General features: G+C 36.1%; 1 long non-coding RNA gene across 2 annotated transcripts; it reads left to right on the top strand.

Moving 5' to 3' along the window:
• LOC121961833 (uncharacterized) lies at positions 1-12,167 on the top strand. 2 transcript variants are annotated; one of them, XR_015775722.1, is made up of 5 exons: positions 1-163; positions 2,370-2,477; positions 6,062-6,175; positions 10,936-11,062; positions 11,420-12,167. It is a non-coding gene; the product is annotated as an uncharacterized LOC121961833 (long non-coding RNA). The 2 variants fall into 2 exon arrangements; XR_006107085.2 differs by lacking the exons at positions 10,936-11,062; positions 11,420-12,167 and having other exon boundaries at positions 4-163; positions 6,062-6,493.
• Positions 12,168-12,483: the final 316 nt, after the last annotated feature.

Raw genomic sequence — 12,483 nt, forward strand, 5'->3', positions numbered from 1 at the left:
GCGTATGCGGAAATGATTCCAGCGCGCCGAGGACAATTCATGTAAACACAACACGGACAGAGAGACCAGTCGAGACAAGCCATGAAGAGAAGCTACGAGAGCGGTTCACAGAAAGAGAAGAAGAGGGAGAAAAGAACAGGAGTTTTTAACAAACCCGCCAAAGGTATTTTCCTTTTTCTAAGCAGTCGTGCCAAAAACTGATCGTCTGCCAGAAACTGATTGCCGTCCGCGAAGCATCCTTATGAGCCTGCATTATATTACCTGCTCTGTGCCCGAGATTATAACCACTCCAGTCCTTTCTACCTCTTTTTACTTGTTCAATTAACTTTTGAAGAGCCAATACAACACATAAAACCCTGCCAAAAAAGTGATAGCAGCTCCTGTCTTGCCACTGAAAAACTATTTCTGCCTCAAAATGACTTGATTTCAATCATAGTTATTATAGTCAATATAATAACTATGATTGAAATCAAGTCATTTTGAGATTATAGCTCACCTAGTCTCTTTTTGGCTGTGTAAATACCTTTAAAAGACTAATACAACAAATAAAATGCAATTTTCAACTTGCTAAAAAATTATTGCAGCTGCTTTTTTGGTACTGAAAGGTTGTTTCTGCCTCAAAATGACAAGATTTAATATGTGTTTAATATGTATAAAGTCATGTTTACATTTGGAAGGTAGTCTATCATAATTTACAGATGGGTACTGTAAAAATAAATGTATTGCCCGCTATTATCTTTATGAGCTTGCATTATATTACCTGCTCTGTGCCCGAGATTATAAGCACTCCAGTCCCTTTCACCTACTTTTACCTGTTGAAATACCTTTGACAAGCAAATACAACACATAAAAACCTGCCAAAGTGATTGCAGCTCCTATCTCACCACTGAAAGATTGTTCCTGCCTCAAAATAATTTAATTCAATTTTTAATTAAAATATCTTGTTAATAAACCATTCATCCATCGGAGCAATTTACTTATGTCATACCCCTAAAGTGACAACATTATTTGTGTAGTTTTTTTGTTTCAGGGGATCTATGTGCAGTCGTTTAGTCTCCACTATTGCCAAGTGCATGCTCATTGTGGGAACTGTTGGGTTTCTCTGTATTATATTGTAAGGTCCTTTTATTTTTCTTTCCTTTTTGTAAGGTCACTTTTTGGTGGTTTAAAATTGCATTTTAGACCTTTAAAGGTATTTACACAGTTAAAAATGAATGAAGTGGTTACAATTGGTCAAATAAATCCCCCAATAATTAAATCTGGTCATTTTGAGGCAGAAACAACCTTTCAGTAACAGGATAGCAGCACAAATCCTCTAAAATAGTGTAGCTTTTATAACAGTATCAGCAGGTGAGCAAATCCATGCATGGCAGAAATCAATATCCAACCACATGGAAACATACTGGTTCATCTCTGCTGGTTTTCCTCCAGTCTGTGAAGAATATAGCAGTAGCCAGTTCAATGTGTGACATATGATAATGGACTGATGAAAATTGAGAACAATAACATAAATGTGTGTTAGCGTTGAACCACCAGGGGTCGAAATTAGAACTAAAGCAGTGTCTTGGATAAGTCCAGAGATGCCAATACACAAACAAGCATTGTTGCTTTTGATTTACTATCTGTAGTTTACTCCCATGCAAAGCCCCTGATACAAATAGACACCCGCAGTCTATGAGAAGGACAGCAGCTACATAGAATTTGGCCGTTCTCTGCTTTAAAAAGGTCACCGTCCAGCAGCTGACTCTTAACGCTCAAATGTCAGAGTATTCTTGAATGCACCAATAGCTTTCAGAATCAGTCCCTGCTCCCTATTGTATAACCATGCAATGAAAAGGTCAGCGTGATAGATTACCTATCTGAAGAAAGTCTCTGCACGCTGATTTTAATAGTGCACTGAGATGAGTGGAAAGCAAAGGCTGCCTGGAAGGCAGGAAATCAATCGGAAAGATATGGAAAATAGGTTCTGAATATGTGCAGCAGAAATGTAGGGGGTAAAATATCTGTCATTGGTGGTTCATGTTATGAATATATAATCTGAATTTTCTGTCACATTTGTAAATGAAGTAGGTCTAGAGGAGGTGTTTTGCTGTGGCTGGACAGAAATATGTTCTAGAATGAAGTAGACAGTTAAAAAATGTGTGAGGTTTTTAAAAGAAAGCTGTAATATTCCAAAAAAATAAAAGTCAAACAATAAAAGGGTTGCATCAAGAATTTAATGTATATTTGTGATTTGACTGGTCATAGGATCACATGTGCATGTTTCCATATATACCACAATTCAAAACACTAAACTTTCCTTTGACCAATATACATCTGTGGTTTTTATCTGTAACCCTGTGTCCTCTCCTCACTTTGCTCTCCCACAGATCCCTGACACAGTCACTACCATCTCTCTGACAGCCATCCTGACGTCCTGTTTGGGACCAGCGTCCACAGTCTGGACAGTCTTCCATTGGAAAGCGTAGCTTGTACAGGTGAGATTAATAGATTGAGTCCTAAAAATGAGTCCTAAAATCCAGATATGAGTTAGTATTTCAGCACTGCTTGTTCCTGGTCTCAAAGTCATTGGGTTTTTAAAAATGGATTATTGGTTACATGTCTAAAATAAGGTGTATGGTTAAAACAAACTTAAGAGACTTCAACGTTTTGTTCTACAACATAAAATACATCAGTAAATACCCCATTTGTGAACTGTTCAAAAAAAGGCGCTCGCTATTAAGTGGCTAAATGAGACTAAAGAGCGTTGAGCCGTGCAGAACACGACTTTACAGCCTTGTTGTGGTCACAGTGTTAACCCTTTGAAACCTGAGTAAACTGGCCTGAATCCTTTCAAGAACATAATCAGAAGGCGATGAGTAATGTTAGAAAAGAAAAGACAAAAGAAAACACAAACTGTTTTTAAGAAATTAGTTTAAATTACATGGAAATTACCTGAAAAGACACAAACAAGGAAATTACCTGAAAAGATACTTTTATTTCTAACATTATTTTGAATTCATAATAATAACAATTATTAATACTGTTTTCTTGATTATTTTTCCTTTTTTTTCTTAATTTTCTAATAATTTTTTCTTGTCCTATCACTTTTTACTAACTTTTTGCAGTTTGCAGGATATTTCTCGCCAAGTTGCTCATTGCCTGTTTGTCCATGTTTTCAAAACAAAGCAAACTGATCTGCTTGAGTTTCAAATGTTTATATGCTTGTGAAAGGCATCCGAAAGCAGCATAAGACAACTGATGCTGATCCAGGTTTTTAGCTTTTAACTTATGGGGGTTGCATTTATGCTTCAAAAATCCTAAAAGTGATGTTCATTTGTGAAGATTATCTTGATGATCAAAATATATGAGTATTGCATTAATATAGTATAGTATAGTATAGTATAGTATAGTATAGTATAGTATAGTATAGTATGCATTAATGAATCCATTGGTAAAATCCCATCGGCTTTTTGATAAAGGAACCAGGGCGACGCTTATTTACTTTCCTACAGAAAATCTCCATCCCCAAAGCACTGTACGCTTGATGGGAACATTTCCAAATATGTTTCAGTTTTACAAGAGAAAAGGCTTCAAGGGTAAAGACGTAGTGGTCAGTTTGACAGACGCACATCTTGTTAACTTTCCCTCCAATAAAGTTACAGAGTTACGACCGAGCTCTTTAAGGGGAAGGGAAGCAACATCAGACCAGGTGTCAAAGGAAACAGTATCCCAAAGTCTCAAATTAATGCAGACAACCGTGAAAACTCGTCTGGGCCATTAGAATAAATATATTAGAGAGAGTGAGACAGTGTGCCTTGTCTTGTTTTTGTTTTTTTTCCTATGGTTGTCTGTATTAAATTGAGACTTCGGAGATCTTGATTCTTGGTCTTTTCCCTGCTTTACCAAAAAAACACCTGTCAGACCAGCCATCAGAACCAAGCACAGCTTCCTTCTTCCACTGTAATCTCATAAAACCACGTTTGTGGTAAACAAGGAGTTTAGATAATGTTTATAAAAAATATGTGAGGCAGACCACAGAGGAAAAAGTAATGGAGTTGTTCAAATCAAAAACTGCAGATGCAAGGAGAAAATTGACCATAGATGAGATAAAAAGAGAATCCCGCACACTGTCCTAATACTTGCAAAAAACTTTATTATTAAATCCAAAACGTTTGACGACCAAATCGTTGACTTACTTACTAGGCAAGTAATAGGACAGTGTGCAGGAATTCTCACTGTTCAAATAACCAACAGAGGACTTTTAGAATACAAGCTATTAAACCATAAATGAAATAAAACATCAAAATCTAGCTTACTTTATGGAAAAAAAACTTAGAAATCAGCACCCTGACCTTGTGTCTCTAAACAAAATACTTTCTGTGTGTGTTTTCATTGTTTAAAACTACATCTGGCCCAGTCATGTCTATTGATTTTCCAACCTGCTTTAGATGATACTACTGCAACTTCCACATGATGAAAGGACCCAAAAACAAAGACTTTCATTGTGAAAGAGACAGCTTGTAAATCAGTGGATACATTTTTTGAGCCTCACGAACCCTGTGAACTGACTGGTTTTGCTATCAGAGTTTGTCAATAACAGCAACCAAATTAAATAAATTTTATTTGCAGTCAGGATAGCGGAGAGCTAAACCGGCAGTTATCCACTTGTGCTGCTCCCCCCTAGATCCAAAACCGCAGAAATCAAGCCTTTTTTTTTTAATGTGCCACTGAGCAATTTTTATGGGAATGACTCGGGCCCCACTTCCAATGCTGTATCCAGTTCTTTTTATACATCCACGATGCATGCTATGTGAAACGGCACAGCTTGAGTTCATCAGTAGCTTTGACGCCATCCTTGCCAAAAAAGAAAAACACTGAAGAACTTTACGTCCTCTCATCCCTTACCCTAGAGACAGGATTTGGGGTTTCCATGTCCCTCTACCTCCTTTTTGTACCTGTGTTTGCCTCACTGGTATTTTTCTGTTCTTACTAACAGTCACTGGCTAAATTTAAGTTGCTACAGCTAAAGGGAAAATTTGCTGATTTTCAACCAGCTCTATGTTATCGCAGTGTGCGCAGATGAATGTTGTTTGGCTTCCTCTGTGACGCTGTGGCACGCAGCTCCTCGCTCATCTGTTCGTGGAAGTCTTCCCAATTTTTGGTGGCAAAAGTGCATCCGCTGGCAAAAACCAAAAAAGGTACGTTTGCCCATTCTGAGATGACACAGAGCTTGTTGAAAATCATCAAAGTTTCCCTTTAGCTACCCATACCGCTATTTTCCAAGCTACTGTAGCTGTCATATGTTATAGCAACCGACCTGTTACCAGTGTCTGAAGCAATTTAAAATCAGCCAGAGCAAATGAGTCCACTACAGATCAGTGAGCTTTCAGTTTTTTTAGTCTCCGAGGAGCAGGGACAGCCAGGGGTGCGGGAGCCAGCAGTCTCTTTCAGCAGCACTTGCTTGCAGTAGACTGACAGCCAATCATCAAACCTTAACATCTGGCAGCTGCTTTCGTCATGTGGGAGTGGGCAAGGGTTCATCTAAAGTGGGTTTGAAAAACGGTAGATACAGCCCTGTGCCTAAATACAAGTCAGTCAGTTTGAAACAAAGACGTGAGCGAGCTGAAAGTTTCAGCTCCCCCAACTGTCAAGCTGGTCACATATTTGAACAGGTAGCCAGGGGTGGGACGCTTCAGCGGGTGGGACTAATCTTGTGCAAGGGACCACACATCCTACTCAGCACACACACCATAACACTACAGAGAGGATTAGTCTCATGGAGAGGGCATCGGCTGTGGCTATAACCTACAGGGTGTCATTTTCTCAGTCTTACACAGATACAAACACAACACGACATTTTTTTACTGCTTTGTAATGATTAACCTGGGAAAATCACAAATCAAACCACAGTCATGCTGACATGTATACATGTTGCCATGGCTAACATCTGATTGTACATGAATGTATACATCACCTGTGCAGATAGAGTAGAATTAATAGCAGCGCAGCTTTTGACAAAATGCTAAAGTCATATATCATATATAACCTACAAAGCTCTGTTTGGTCTGTTTCCTTTCAGACCACAAACACATCACAGTCCCCCTTTAAGTGGACCCAGTCCTCCTTTTCATGTGGTCTTGGGCCAGTGTGACCACTGATGGGACCAAGCTGGACCAGGTCTGCTCCAGTCTGGGTAAATCCATATATACAGCCGATAAAATCACATCCTGTCGTCTTATATGACGTTTTCAGAGCCCAGTTGCTGTCAGATTTTTTTTGAACATGGTTGATATTTTCAACTGACATTAAGATGGTGTCACCGTGCGAGGCAAACTGATAGTTAACCGTTTGAAACCTGAGCAAATTGGCTTGATTTCTTTCAAAAGCATGGAAACACAGTCATGAGCAACTTAAAAATTGGGAGACAATTAGTTTAAAGTTACAAGAAAATTACCTGAAAATAAGCAGGAATTACAAAGAAAAAAGTAAAAAAAAAAAAACACAAAAAAAATCCAATGACCTGGAAAAAAGTGTTAAAACTAAATATTGTGAATTTCAATGTAGGGTGTCGAGCTGGAAGAGTCTCTCTCTTTTTGGCTTAAAATTTATACAGAATTATTGACAATATGTTGGATAACAATCACATTTAAGTAGGATGAGCTCCTGTTTGGCATTTTACTTTTAACATCTACAAACGTAAAAACAGAATACTGAGTTTAGCTGCTAGAAAAGGAATTACAAGGAAATGGCTTCAGCCAGATGCCCTATCGGTAGAGAGCTAGTATGATATCATTCATGAAATTTTTGGTCATGGAAAGAATTACTTTTTTAATAAGGCTTCAGGAATTGAAATTTGGAAGAAGTGGAAAATGTATATTTCCCCCAAACGCCCTTCTTTCTTCTTCCTTCTTTCTTTTCTTTTTAGTTTTTACTCCTATTCATTTAGCTCAAATTCTTTACACCACATGTTGTATTTTTTATTTTCATTAATTTGTTGTTATGTTGTTGCTTTAAAACTGTTAAAAACTGGTTTACTCTGTAAAATCGCCTAAATGAAGTTGACTGTGTAAGAGCTTTTGTGAAGAGAAACCAAATAAACAAAATGAAAAAAAACCTGTTTGTTATTGTTATTTTCTCTCTCAAAAAACAAAGGAATTTGAAAGCAGCACAAAAAAACTGATGTTGATCCAGGTTTCAGAGTTTTTCTGTCGAGAGAGAATCTTAAGCAAAAATAATATTCTTTTACCTTTTTATAAATTTCATGCTTGTGTTTGGGTCATTTTTTCTTTTTAAATATTTTTCTTCTTGCAAATTTTCAGGTAATTTTCTTAAACATAAACAAGAAATTTGTAAAAATGTACGTCATTTAAAAAAAATGCTCATTGCCTATTTCCCATGTTTTTTTTTAAAGAAATCTAACACATTTGCTCAGGTGTCAAAGTTTTTACTTGCTTGTTAAAGGCGTGTGAACGCTACAAAAGAAAAGTGACGACAGCCTAAGTTGAAAAAGACTAAACAGCTTTACCTGTTTGTGCCCTCACCTCCAGTTCCCTCTGTAGATCTCAAACAAACTGAGATTTTTATCTAATTTTTATACCGTTTTATACCTTTTCCCTGCCACATCCCATTCCCATCTTTTATTTTTTTTACAACAAGAACAAGCGATGATTGGCATTCTTACTGGATTTGTCATGTCGACTTTCACCAGAGCAAATTTTATGTTTAAATGTAGTTTGTCCAACATTTTTCAGCTCGTCTTCAAATTTGTTCCAAGCCTCAGTTGTCATTTACATCAGTGCCGTTCATAAAGTCTTTGCTGTGTTCAGTGTTCAGCAGCTCGAGCCCCTATACGCCCATATAATCTGCAGATATAGATATTAACCAAGACATACATAAACATGACACACAAGCACATGCGGAGCATCAGGAGGGAGCCTGATTAGTATTCCTTTGGAGACGCCTTCAGTTGTTCTAGGAGCTCTCATGAGTCACCGTACTCGCTCCTGGTCATTGTTGTGATGCGAGCGGCTTCGATCTGTATCTTTCTTATCTGAGGGTCCACGAGGCAGTTCATCAGGTTTCTGTGGGTGCCGTCTCTATCATGCCTCAGTGCTCAGTGAGAGAAAAGATGGCAGGCGGGCTGAAAGCAAAAAGCTGAAATCAAGGCTGTTTCTTAGCTCATGAAACGTCGTCATTTTGAGGATACAAGGTTTATTATGTATATTAATACATTTTATGCCTCTTTTATAAAAGCCCTTAAATCTGATCGATCACCGCAGGGGCCACACCATTATCCCATATCCCTCTGATTGACTATCATGCCGAGTCAGAGGCGGGATGTAGTTTGAACCGACTGTTGACAAGTAAACTGGACCTTCATTTATAGGTTTAATCCAGTCTTAACCCCTTAAAACATCAGCGACATCATTTCTCTTTTACTGCTTTCAGACACCTTTTACAATATTTAACCCTTTTAAGCCTGAGCAAATGGTGCAATTTCTTTCCAAAAAAATGGAGAAAAAGGCAATGAGCACTTTGGTAATAGGTGTTTCACAAATTGCAAGAAATTGATAATAGTGCATTTAATTTCTTTCTTGTAAAAAGGTGCTATACAAATATAGTTTATTTCTAAGTGCTTTACATCAGAACACATAAAAGACAAAAAGACATAATAAAACCTGCATGTAAAAATAAAATCAAATCAGTATAGAAAACATAGAAAGCATCTTCAAATGGATAAAATCCACTTGAATACTAGGAAAAGTAAGATAAAATAAGAATAAAAATTTAGTGCACAGAATGCATAACATAAAATGGACAATAAATGAAAAAACATAACCCACTGACATTATTAAAAAAAATAAAAAGTGTATATTAGAGTATATAAAATTAAAAATTAAAAAAAAAAAATTAAATTAAAATTAAGGATTAAAAAAGAAGATAGAAGATTTAGATTTAGATTTTTTTTCAAAAAGCCAGGGCAACATGTGAAGAGAAAAAGAAAATGCTAAAGAAAACTGTACAGGGAAAAAAAGTGAAAGAGCTGATGAAAAGCCTTATTATTATTATTTATATTATTGCTGTTGTTATTTCAATCTTGTACTATTAATTAATTTCTTGCAAATTTTGGGTCATCTCTTCTTTTCCATGTTTTTTTAAAGAATCCAAAGGATCCAAAGGGTTAAACTTAAGAGAGTCATGCACTGGAGTGAGAAAAGATTTTGGTTTGATGTAGAGTGAAGCCGTCTCGGGGGAGCCTGCTGCTCCTATGCTGCCTGTGTTGGCCTCATCTTGTCTCCGTACTCGTCACTCGTGAAAGATGTGAGAGGACTTTCTGATACACAAACTGTGCCAGTTATTCTTTTGTATGTAGTCTGCTTTTGGAAGAATCATTTCTTTTCAAAGACTTAAAGAGTAAAGTATGGAGGCTTTATGAGACATTAGTCGCTCTGTTGAATTGTGACTGAAAAATCATTCATCTTTGAAATCCAAATGTGAAGCAAAAATGTAAAAGACAGAAGTTCTAGGCCCTAAATTGTTGGCAACTGGACTTGCTCAAGTCTTCTTCATTTCTTAAATATTAGAACTATTCAGATTTTATACATATACACATATATGCCTATATACATACATACATATACATATATATGCCTATATACATACATACATATACATATATACATATATGCATATATGTACACTATGTTTGCAAAATGTAACTTTGCCATCACTCTGAGGGTCAGCTTGATGACATGTGGGAGTGTGATATATATATATACACACACACACACACACACATACATACATATATACACATACATACACACACACACACACACACACATATATATAAATATATATATATATACTTATATAAACTGAGGTTCAGTGGCAACTGGACTCAAGTTCTGAGCTATTATAACTATTATATACACTATCTATGTATTTATATATATATATATATATATATATATATATATATAAATCTCTCTCTATTTATATCTATATATAAATCTCTCTCTATATCTATCTATCTATCTATCTATATGTGTGTGTATGTATGTATATGTATATAAGTGTGTGTGTGTGTGTGTGTGTGTGTGTGTGTGTGTATATATATCACACTCCCACATGTCATCAAGCTGACCCTCAGAGTGATGGCAAAGTTACATTTTGCAAACATAGTGTAGTTCATTTAGAGCCTACAGGTGGTACAGGTGTACACTTGCATAGATTAGCTTTTTGAACTCAACGTGTTTTTGTATTTTCTGCAATAATCCAAAATCCAAAGGACAAATCCCACAGGCTTTTTGAAGAGGGAACCGGGGGGATTTGAAGTTTCATGTCAGCCTACAGAAAAATGTCATCCCTGTGGCACTCTGAAAGGATTTAAGTAAATATCATTGTTAAACTCATTCCCTCTCATTTTTAATTAAGGATGTATTGTCACGAATTCTTGCCGGATCTCTTTTTTTTACCGGCTGTTCTCATCACTCTGACAACATGATGGATCACCCTGGCTCAGGTTCCTGGCTGCGTTTTACTTCATTAAACCGCATGAAGTCACAATAAGCTCATTTGCTTCTGTTCACTTCCAACCGTGGATTTGTTTGTGCAGTTGTTGCCTGCCCTGTGGATTCTATAATGATTCAGAATTATGATGACATGATCCTCCCACAGCCCTCTGCTCCCTGAATAAAACATCTCATCAGTGTTGATTAAGCTACAATAGGCTTTAATTAAATGTTCCATCACGTCTCCTGGCACTCATCATTGTTTCTTTTCATAAAATGATCCAAATTCAGTCATTCACCGTTGCCTTTATGTTGACTTATAGGACTTTTTTTCCTGTGTCTTATGAAGCTGCTTCGTCATGATTCCTTTAAGACTGATGTTATTTTACATATATGCTCTATTTGTGTACACCATAGTAAATAACTATGTGATGCCCAGGGCTGCTGCCAGGCTGCTGTGCAGAGGAGCAGCGCCTCCTGCAGGCAGAATGTAGAAAGTGTCAGATTCTGCAGTGGTTCCTCCTGCTGTTGTCCACATGTGGCAGGCTTCCTCATCATTCTGCTGGGTAAAGTATGATTTTATTTATTTTTGACAACTACACTGCCAGTATTGATGACATTCTAGACTATTATTTTTTCTGACTACCAAATTTGTCCAAACTGTGACCATTTTATGGATTTATTTATTTATTTATTTTTATTTATTATTTATATTTATTTATTTATTACTTTGACATAGGACCATGCCTTTTTGAAAATATTCTTAAGACATGCAATACTATGACTTTTTAGAGTTTTTTTTAATGACATACTATTCTAATACTTTTTCTCAGACATGTACCTTTCCTTTTTTATTATATATATATATAATACAATAAAAATATATAAGATACCAATAAAATAATATACTATGTTTTTTTCAGGCTATTTTGGTCGACAATGCATCGTGTGATGTTTTAATGTTGTTTTAGTCGACATACTATACTTTTTGTCTTTTTGCACGCCATAGTTTACTGTGTAGTGTTTATGTAGATTTTTTTTTACACTGCCTACTCTATCTGCTAATGACTACCAGCTTATTTTTAAACTTGATTTTAAATCATTTTAAATTATCTTGTTATCTTTTCACCTCTTGTCTGCACTTTTGCCATTTTTAATAGTGATTTTTTTATTTTTTTAATTTACCTTTTATATCTTATCTCTTTTATTGTAAATATGTATCTTTCATTATGTTTTTATATTTTATTTCTCTGTAAAGCACTTGGAATTGCCCTGTTGTATGAAATGTGCTATAAAAATAAAGTTGCCTTGCCTATGCCTTTTTGGATGACATAGTATAGGATGGTTTTTTTTATGCTGTATTGGATGACATACTATACTAAAACTTTTTGTGCTATTTTGGAAGACATGCTGTACTATGACTGTTTCATGCTTCTTTGAACGGCATACTGTGGGATTACTTTTTCAAGCTTCTTTGCTCAACATATGGTACTTGATTTTTCATGCTATTTAAAGGACATATTATGCTGTATTTGTTCATGTTCTTTTGGACAACAAATTATACTGTAACAATTCTGAGCTATTTTGCACAACATACTACACCAGGATATTTTTATGGTATTTTGGATGACATACAATGTGATGATATTTTGAAGCTTTTTTTGCATGATTTTTAATGACATACTTTATTATTTCTGTTTCATGATATTTTGAACAACATACTACACAATGACTTTCATGCTTTATTTATCAGTGTGCTATACTTTTTCAATCAGGTGAGATGTTTTTGTGTGAGCAAATGTATTACAAAATACACAATAACATGAATCATGACGAGTTCTTTGGCGATATGTCCCTATCGTGAGGTGTTGCTTCAGGGGTGAGAGATGCAGTGCTTAGTTTGGGAACATTCCCCCCAACGGAGTCTTGACACTGGTGGTGGATGTGACGACAGAGATGGCTGAACGATGAGGATGATGGGATGACA

This window comes from Plectropomus leopardus, chromosome 23, assembly GCF_026936395.1.
Source record: "Plectropomus leopardus strain MGB_pleo_1.0 chromosome 23, ASM2693639v1, whole genome shotgun sequence".
In the NCBI taxonomy this organism is placed as follows: domain Eukaryota; kingdom Metazoa; phylum Chordata; class Actinopteri; order Perciformes; family Serranidae; genus Plectropomus; species Plectropomus leopardus.